We start from the raw sequence: 10,034 nt of genomic DNA on the forward strand, positions 1-10,034 counted from the left end.
CTCTTACAAATACTTTACTGCTTCCCTTTCCATCTAGGTAACTGTTCTATGAATAAGTCCAAAGGCTAGGGCATTCCCCCCTTTAGGCCTCTTTCTCACACCACGACTTGTGGTCGGAATTCTTCCAATCTCGTAACTGTTGCTATCTTATGTCATGCAGCCTGTATGACTCTATCCTTATATGTGCGCCTATGTGACTTTTCTCTCCTTTTTCCTTCAAATTATAGTCAATCTCTAGGCCTCACTTTGTGAACATATACAGAACTATGACAAGTTGTCCCTCTGAAATCTATAGGTGTACTGATGTTTTTCGCTCGGTACTTTGTCGAACTTACGACTATTGCTATATCTTGTTTTATAGCCTCGGTTAGCTATGTTTATGGATTTACTATATCTAGTTAGCTTATACTATACCACAACACTTACTTTGATTTATTATGGCCAAGGTATGCTACCCAATTCCAGGTTACTCCTTTTCCCATATCCTATATATATATATATATATATACTCTATCACTACTTATCCTATATGTATAAATTTAAGTCCCTTAATGCTTCCTCATTACTATTCATCTTAAGAATGACAACCTAATCCCATCTCACACTTTGGAACATTCATCCATCTATTATTGATTCACCTTAATGTTGATCTATAATCTACCACTGATCACTTGAAACCTCTTATGTAATATATTGTCACTAGGGCTCACATCTCATCAGGGAACATCTGAAGTTATTTGCCCGATCCACTTAGGGTTAATACTATACTTCAATAACTGAATTTCATAGCATCCCAACTTGATTCACCTTGTGAGGGTATTTTAATCATGTACAATTCGTGAAATCCCTTTTCTTTGAATCATTACCCAATCAAAGGCCTAAATATCATCCTCTTATCTATCACAATTACACCCTTATTCTACCACTTGGGCAGCATTCCATCTCTTCTAAATTCTCCTAGTCTTAAACTCCTCTGAGTTCACTCATGCTATACTGAGCTTTTTATAACTTATGGAAACCATCAGCTCTCTTGTTGTGATGGGTTTAACCCTGAGGACTTACCTATTCTTGTCACCTTCTCACTCACCTTTTCTTATCCTTACTCCTGTCTACCTAAAACCTTGTCGCTCTACCATACTTTAGCTTGCGGCCTACATATATCTATTTATACTACTCACAACCTTCATTTAACTTACTAGCGCCATAGATTTCCTTATGTTATTATGGAACCTCAAGCGAGACATCATATCTTCTCTAACTCTTCTTTACTCTCTTAACTAGACCTCTCTGAACCTGGAAACCATAGGCTGAAAGATATGCCACTGACGACAACACTATCATTTCTTGATACAGAATTACGATGCTTCTATCCCTCTATCTGATATCTGGATTATTCGTAACCTTCTGTAATTGGGTATCTCGTACCTTCTTCACATGTACCTTACTTACCTTTAAAACTTGCATTGTATCTTCTATCTCTTTCATAACCTCCCTTCCACATAGGTGGAATTCGCATCCACACCTTAAAGCTCTACTATAATACTTGCACATCATGTGCATACACAATCCAGCGAAGGCTTCATACTGATTTCTTATGAGGTTGGTATTGTTCTAACTAGATTTATCATAGAGCCATTATAGAATATGGTCGTTATACTATTTCTTTTGTACCTATGATATTTTGAGTGATTCTACAATGTTCTGAATCATGATTTCTATACTCATTAGGGTCTAATAATCAGACTCCTAATTCACTTAGCTGATGTAACTCTTTAGTTTCCTCTTCTATCTCAGCCTTTAAGTAGGCTTACACTATATTCCGATCTGTGACTCAGGGTATTAGTTATTACTTTAGCCCCTCGTGGATGCTATGGAACATCCATGATATAACCTTCTAGCAATTCAAGCTTTTGTCTGTGACGTGGACTCAATTCTTTCTTTTAACTTATACAGGAGTATCTTATAGCTGTATCATTGTCAACATATATGTTGCATGGATAACACTCTGAGATCTTAAGTGTGTTCATAATGTAATTAACTCTGGGTCATAGATCGAATAATTCCTTTCGTGCCTTCTCAACTTTCGTTAAAAGTAAGAAATTACTTTTCTTGGTCGTTCTGCGACTTGTTTCATGAATACTTGGCTTATCTTAGTGCCCACATATATTGGAATTTTTGTGCAACTCATACGATCTCGAATATTACTTTGGATTTTTCTTCATGCTCCTTAGTCACAATAGGTACCACTTTCTTATAGAGTGCTTACGATGTTGTAGTGAGACTGTTGTTACAAGACCATTATTTATTTAGGTCACTATGCTTAGTTTGAAGCCTTCTTCCTTATTTTTTCAGCTAGTCTTTCATTGTAGCATTTAGGGAAAACTCTCTGACTTTTATAAAGCCGAGATATTATCCCATCATATACCTGACAGAATTTTTAATGTTCTTACTCACCTATAAATATCCTTAGTTACATACCTCTGTGCCCTTGTTCTCATAGGGTTACTTCTGAACTCAATTTTTTTTGTCTCCCTCGTAGCACTCTCTTTTATTTTCGTAACACTTTTACGACAACTATAACTACCTCAACTCCTATCTGAATATTTCTCAAGGATTACGATGTCGTATCTGCAAGACTAAATTCCCTAAGCTGGGATTCACTAGGTTTATCTTGAATAATTTGTTGATTTATCTGTATCCTCTTGTCTAGCCATAACTAGAATCTTCCTGAATCAACTACTAACTACTCGTTGGTCCATTCTCATATCTATATTCTGTGTAATCATTCTTGGGTTGTTTCCTTTGTCTTAACTTACCTCTCGTACTGGCTCTTTATGTATCAAGTGTTCATTCTCACTTATTTATCAATAACATCTTGGGAGGGAACCCTTACTGCATATCCATAAGGAGACCCTTACTGCATCTCCCTACCACCGTGCTTGTCTAATTTTCTGGAGTCATAACATATATGTAGGATCTGAATAAATGCAATCTCACCCCTTTCGCCTTTTTACCGCATTCTTCCTTAACTAGTCCATAGTTACATCTTCATATTTGGCATCTTTTCACATCTTTACTGACTATTACTCACCTTGTAGTAACCCTTCTATACTAGGGATAATAGAATTTCTTACGTGCGAGGGTGACACCTAGTGTAACTGGCACACTTACTCCCTTAAGCTTAACTCTATTCACATTGCTTGCTTTAGGGAAGTGTCTTCCTGAATGACCTTTAAAGGTTATTCTTCCATTGTCCATTCTATCACTTCCGGAACACAATCTTTGAAATTCTTACGATGCCGACTATTATCAAATCCTTTGGTCCCTAAATCATGTTCGATATTTTTTCTTGTTTACTAGCCTATGTTGATTTCTATTACTCCGGGGGGTCTAACTTATCCTTCTGGTAATTATGTTGGAGTCGCCAACTCATTTTCTCGAAATGAGGATATGACTTTATGGCTTATACTCTTTTATAATCTCAAGGCATGTCACCTCTTGTTTTTTCCTTTACTTGACTATAGACTATGTCATCCTGTCATATTATGATTTACAGTTACCATCCTTTTATCACATCTTACTCGTAATGCTTCATTTACTCTCTTCTTATTCTCCTGCTAATATCTCTGTTTGTTACCTTATTCTAAAAACTTCAACAAAATATTCTTTCACTTTTATCTCCCCTTGCTTCGTCTCACTGGCTCTTCGGGTCGCCTACTATTCTCTTTTTACTAGGGCTGGGAGTCATACTAAAGTAAATATTTATCACTTTTAGGATGCCACTACATGTATTCTGATATTTTTGAACGTTCTAGTATTCATATCTGATTGTACTATTCTAGAGTGCACCATCTAGTATGCATGATCTAATAGGGTCACGTCGTCAAGAATTCTCTCTCTACTAATGCCCTTACCTACTGCTATATTATCCCTCTAGCTAGCTGTAATTTTTCAAATTGCAAGCATCTCTATAATTAACAAACATATGTCTTGGCTCAAACTCTTATGACTCAGCTCTATAGCACGATGTGGATTTGAAAGAAGGGTAATAGACTCTTAAATGCCTTGTAGCTTCCTGTTGATATAATGTGGTGCACAACACATCTATAAATAAGGTTCTACTAGACACGGCTTGTAAACTCCCTAGGACAGAATTGCTTTGATACCAAGTTTGTCACGCCCCAAACTTGAAGAGGCGTGGTCGGCACTTGGTGCCATACTCGGTCCGAGCGTACCACTCTGTAATTGTGAACTCGGGAAGGGTAAACCTCAACTTACGTCGAAGAGGCCATATTCTGAATCATCTAAAAATAATGTATCTCTCATCTGAGGGGTAAACATACCTAAAGGTTGATATATATAATTATGCAGGCCGATGAAGCCACCATGAACATCTACTTCTATATAAAATATACAGGAATCATCTACAAGGCTCTAGAGATAAGAGAACTGTACCATGATCGGGATAGGGCCTCGACCTACCCATCAAACCTGTATATATAAAATGGACTCCAAGGTCTAGACATGGTAACTCCGAGGAAGTGGAGCTTACCAACCAAGCTGAGGTTTGACTCAGTCTACTGGGAAGGTCTGTCCAACTATCAATCAGGACCTACAGGCATAAAATGCAGCATCCCTAGCAAAAATAATGTCAGTACGAAATAATATACCGTGTATGTAAGGCAACAGAATAATTGAAAGCTCAAACTGGCATGGTAATATAATAACTGAAAGTAACTACAAGTCAAAGATAATCTGAAGATATGGTTACCTACTGATACTGACTCAACTCTCTCAATATAGTAAGTAAATAGTTGTCCAGCCTTATAAGGCTCGGTATGTGTAACTAATATGCCGTAGTAGGCTCGCTCATAGGCACTCGGCCTTACTAGGATCTGTATCTCGGCCATTCTGGGATCGCTCATAGGCGCTCGGCCACAGTAGGCTCGGTATATAACTTACCATCTGATCAGAGGTTGCCCAGTAGGGGCCTGCTCATTGATTATAGCTCGATAGTGGTGAAAATACTGTAATATTATATATATATAGACTCTCTACTCTCTTGGCTGAAAGTAGAAAATATTAAAATTAATCTAAAGTCTCGATAAGAGGGAATGTTGTAACTTATGAGACTAGGACAATGTACATAAATTCAGGAATATGAACTTCTCTTTATGTCTCGTTATCAAACACCTGTAGTTACATGATCATGCCAAAATGAAGGAAAGGTTTATCCTCAACATACCTTAACCTTGTTGAGTCCTTAATAGCTTCCAATCAACTCTTCAAACAACTCAACTCAGTCTACCATAGCATAAGGAGATTCAAAATTAGTGCTGAGTAAAGGCTAAGTCTGTAACTTAAGCTAGTAGCTCATTTTATGTAAATTTGGCCAGCATCTCCCTTGTAACAAGGGCCTCCTCCAATACCATATACCAACAATAACAACCAGAGCAATACAATAAGAACAACATCAACAATAGGGTACGAAATATTTTATTAACAAGTCGTCAATATATCACGACGAGCGGCAAGCTGGATTGAATCCCTTCAGAACCCTTCAACCCCATTATCACCCCTTATAGACTTCTTACATTAACTTGACAGCATTATTAACATGATAATTAAGTCATTCATCAATAAGTCCATCCTTATACCATATATTTATAACAAAGGATATAATCGATAACTCCAACTATCTTCAATTAGCAACTTTATTCACTAGTTCATGTCTAGTGCATCTATTAAACATAATCAACATCATGATAACCTTAAGTACATGCAAGAACACAATATAAATATCTCCTAAAGTAGCTTCAAGTCCAAATCCAAGTTATATTTAGCTTACAACAGCCCTCAATAGCAATACAACACCATAGAAGTGACTTAAGCTAATCCAAGTATTATCTTGTAGTTTATCATCTTAAAATCTTAACCAACATAAAATAAATCTTAAGAACAATTAGTATTCTATTATACTCACCTTAGCCAGTAGCAAAAACTTGAAATTTTAGCCAAACATAGCCCACAACTATCTTCAATGACAACACAACCTCAAAGAGGTGTTGTTCTTCACTAAAACTAACTTTTGATGTTGAAATATAGTGTAATCCATTTGCAAGACTTGAAATAACCTAGGGTTGATATGAAAACCTTGGGAGAGTATTTTACAGAACTTAAGCCACTTTTAAAAACCTCCCACACGAGCTATAACCACCCAAAAATCATCAACAACAAGAAGAACAAGAAACATACTAGCGCGACGGGATTTCCGACACTTTATTTGTGTTGTTTACCCTTTGTTTGGGTCTTGGATAATGAGAGAACCTTGAGAGAGTATTTTTAGGTGTCTAGGGTCTGAATATGCTGAAAATTAATGAGTTAAAACGGGGTTGAGGCATCTTATATATATCAACTGCCATTGTGGGTCCCATAGAGAGCTGCTTGGCGTGGTCTCGCAAAAACACGAATATTTCTCAAATCCAATGCTGTATCGACAAAAGGTTTAATGCGTTAGAAACTAGATGAATAGATATTCAATTTAGTAGGTGGGATCACCCCATAATTCGAAGTAAATTGGGAGAAAATCGCATCTACATTTGACCTAATGTTCTGCACATATATGAATGTAACTTGTGATGACCTTTGCCAACTTTTGTTCCACAACTTGCTTGACTTAAAAACATAACACACGACTATTATACGACAAAAATAATTCATAACATAACCTCCTTATCTTGTCAAATACCCTATTCTCGTTACAAAAGTACACGTTATAACATTTCCAATATGTCGACACTCGACGAAACTTATTTTCTTCAATATGTTTAGCTTCTTAGCCTTTCAACCCTCTTGGTACTTGTTATCCATGATCTTAAAGATTTTTATTCTCCAAGGTAACATGATTAATTTACTTTATGTACTCTCAAAGTGTGATGACCGTAAAGGTTATTTCTTGTTTTAGAAGTCAAAAATGTGCTCCGAGGCCTTAAAACCTCTTCTTATCTCACCTCGATTTGCTTGTGCAGTCGAGGCGCATTTCCGGAAAGCTTTTACCTGAAATTTAATAAAAGTAATGAATTTGACCCTTAAAATTGATTAAAGTTGAGTTTGGTCAACATTCTTGGTAACAGACCCAGACCCATGATCCGACGGTCCCGTATGGTCCGTAGTAAAATATGGGACTTGGGCATATGCTCGGAATCGAATTTTGAGGTCCCAATCCCGAGAAATGAATTTTTAAAGAAAGTTATTTGCTGGAAAATATAAAGGCTTTTAGAAGTGAATTGATGCATTTTCTTGATGGTATCGGGCCCATATATTGGTTCCGAAGCCCGGTACAAGTTTACAATAATAATTAAGTTGAATCTGTGGAATTTGGTAAGAATCGGAATTTATTTGGTATAAAACGGACCTATATTTGAGAATATGGAAATTTCGATGTTCTTGAGTAATTTCATGAAATTGAGGTTTAATTCATAGTTTTTGATGGTATTTTGATGATTTGATCGCACGAACAAGTCCATATGATATTTTTAGACTTGCGTGCATATTTGGTTTGGAGCCCCGAGGGTTCGAATGATTTTGGATAGGCTACAAAGTGAATTTAGACTTAGAAAAAAAATAGTTGTTGCAGGTTCAGTGATGTTGCAAGCTCTGATCTCGCAATTGCAAGGTCAGACTACGCAATTGCAAGCCCAACAGGCTTGGCAATTGCGAGGGGCTAATCGCAATTGTGAAAAATGCCCTGGCCAGCCTTGCTCGCATTTGCGAGCATTTCTCCGTAAATGCAAAGTTTTCAGAAATTCCCAGTAGTCGCAAATTCGAAGGTATCAGAAATTCTCAGGGCTCGCAATTGTTAACCCCTGGTCGTAGTTGCGACATCTGCACCTTATAAGTGGGATTTTTGACGAGATTTCATCCATTTTTCAAACTCTTTCAAATCCTAAACTCTCTTGGGCGATTTTCCAAAAAATGATTCTTCTCCAAATCATTAGTAAGTAATTTCTAACTTATTTTCTTCAATCTATAACATCTTTTTACATGATTTAATTTCAAAATCAACGGTTTCTCAAGGGAAATTAGGTGTTTTGGTTAGAAGTTAGGATTTTCAAATTTTGTGGATTTGGATCTCGATTTGAGGTCTGATTTCAAAACTAATTACATATTTGAGTTCGTGAGTGAATGGGTGATCGGGTTTTGGTTCGAAATTCGGGTTTTGATCAAGCGGTCCCGGGGTCGATTTTTGACTTTTTGGGGAAAACATTTGAGAATTCATATTCATGCATTAGAATTGGTTTATTTAGTATTTATTGATGTTATTGAATTAATTATGGCTAGATACGAGTGAATTGGTGGTGGAATCGAGAGGTAAAGTAGTGGTTGAGAGTTGAATTACCTGTGGCTTGAGGTAAGTGTTTGGTCTAACCTTGACTTGAGGGAATAGGAATCCCCGACTTATTTGCTACGTGAAATTTCATGTGTGTGGCGTATAGGTGTGGTGATGAGTACCTATGTGCCACCAAAATTACCATGTTTAGTTGTTTCCCTTCCTCGTTTCCTATTATATCATTCCTTGTCTTAATTGCTACCTGCTTAACTGTTCTATGCTTTAATTGCTATTTTACATAAATGTCTTCATGCCTAATTGCTTTATATTAACTGTTGCCCTCATACTTGGAGTGTCTAATTGTTCCATGGTTCCGTTTAGTTATATTTTTAGTTTGGGTTGAGCTGTTGGTGCCTTATGGTGCACTTTGGTTGGACCTGCTGTTTAGCCTTCGTGGGTGAAGTTCATAATCGTAGGGATAACCCCTTTATACGAGTTGAAGTGTAGAAATGTGAAAATTAAGTCAACTTGTGAAATTCTTGGTATTTTCTCTTTGTGATTGGTGTTGATATATTTATATGTTGGGATCGGATTGCACGTCGCAACAAGGAAGAATAAGGGAGGAAAGTGATTTTCTGGTGGGATCGGGTTGCACGCCGCAACAAAGAGTAATAAGGGAGGACATGTGGGATCGGGTTGCGTGCCGCAACAAGGAGGAATAAGGAAGAATGTTGATACTAATGTTGTTGAATATTGATACTATTATTATTGGATTTTTGATACTGATGTTGTTTATATGGTCGGATTGGAATGCATGCTGCATCAGTTATGTTACGCCCTGCAATATTACATCGATATTACGTCCCGCAGTATTATATTACGACGATGTTATGCTTCGCAGTATTAAATTAAACGATGTTGCACCATGTAGTATTGTACGTTAAATTTGTCGTAAGGTAATTGACATCAGTCCAAGGAAAAGATTATTTGGAGATTAAAAGGATTATACTATTTCAAATAAGTGATGAGTAAATTCGTGAAGGTGAGAGGGGAAGCAAGTCAAAGAAAATGAATTTTCGTCCAAAGTTTGGCATGTCGGGATAAAATACGGGTCACGTGTTAATATCCGGTATTTATGAACTAGTACCATACAAGGTACTATATGACCAAGATACTAGGATGTATAAAGTGTATTAAAAATAAGTAGAATTTTAATTAATTTGAGATAATTATTAATTATGCGAGTAATTTGATTAATTACCATGTAGCGGGATATTATCTAATTAAATTAATTGACTAATGGATAAGACCAAAATAGCACGTGGCAGCAAGCCACTATTAAAGCCTATGACTCTTAGTCATATTGGCTTAGTGGTCATTTAATGTTATAGACACTTAGGTGTAAGTAAGTGTAAGACATTACAATCTTGGTCTCATAAACCTTACAAAGTCTTGGTTTCATTTTATTTTAGACAAAAATCAGAACTCTATTAATCATAAAGTAAAAAATCAAATACCTCTTCCTGATTCAAATTCAACATGTTCTCAAACCAGTACGTTAAGGCTCAATCCAACCAAAATTCTTGCGACCAAATCGATTCCAACAAGAATTATTAGAAGTTTAACAACATAAAAATTATGTTGTTCTAAAGAAGTACGGTGCAATATTTTTCAAGAATATTATACTGATTTTTCCTTACTCCAT

Source organism: Nicotiana tabacum, chromosome 20 (genome assembly GCF_000715075.1).
Source record: "Nicotiana tabacum cultivar K326 chromosome 20, ASM71507v2, whole genome shotgun sequence".
Taxonomy (NCBI): domain Eukaryota; kingdom Viridiplantae; phylum Streptophyta; class Magnoliopsida; order Solanales; family Solanaceae; genus Nicotiana; species Nicotiana tabacum.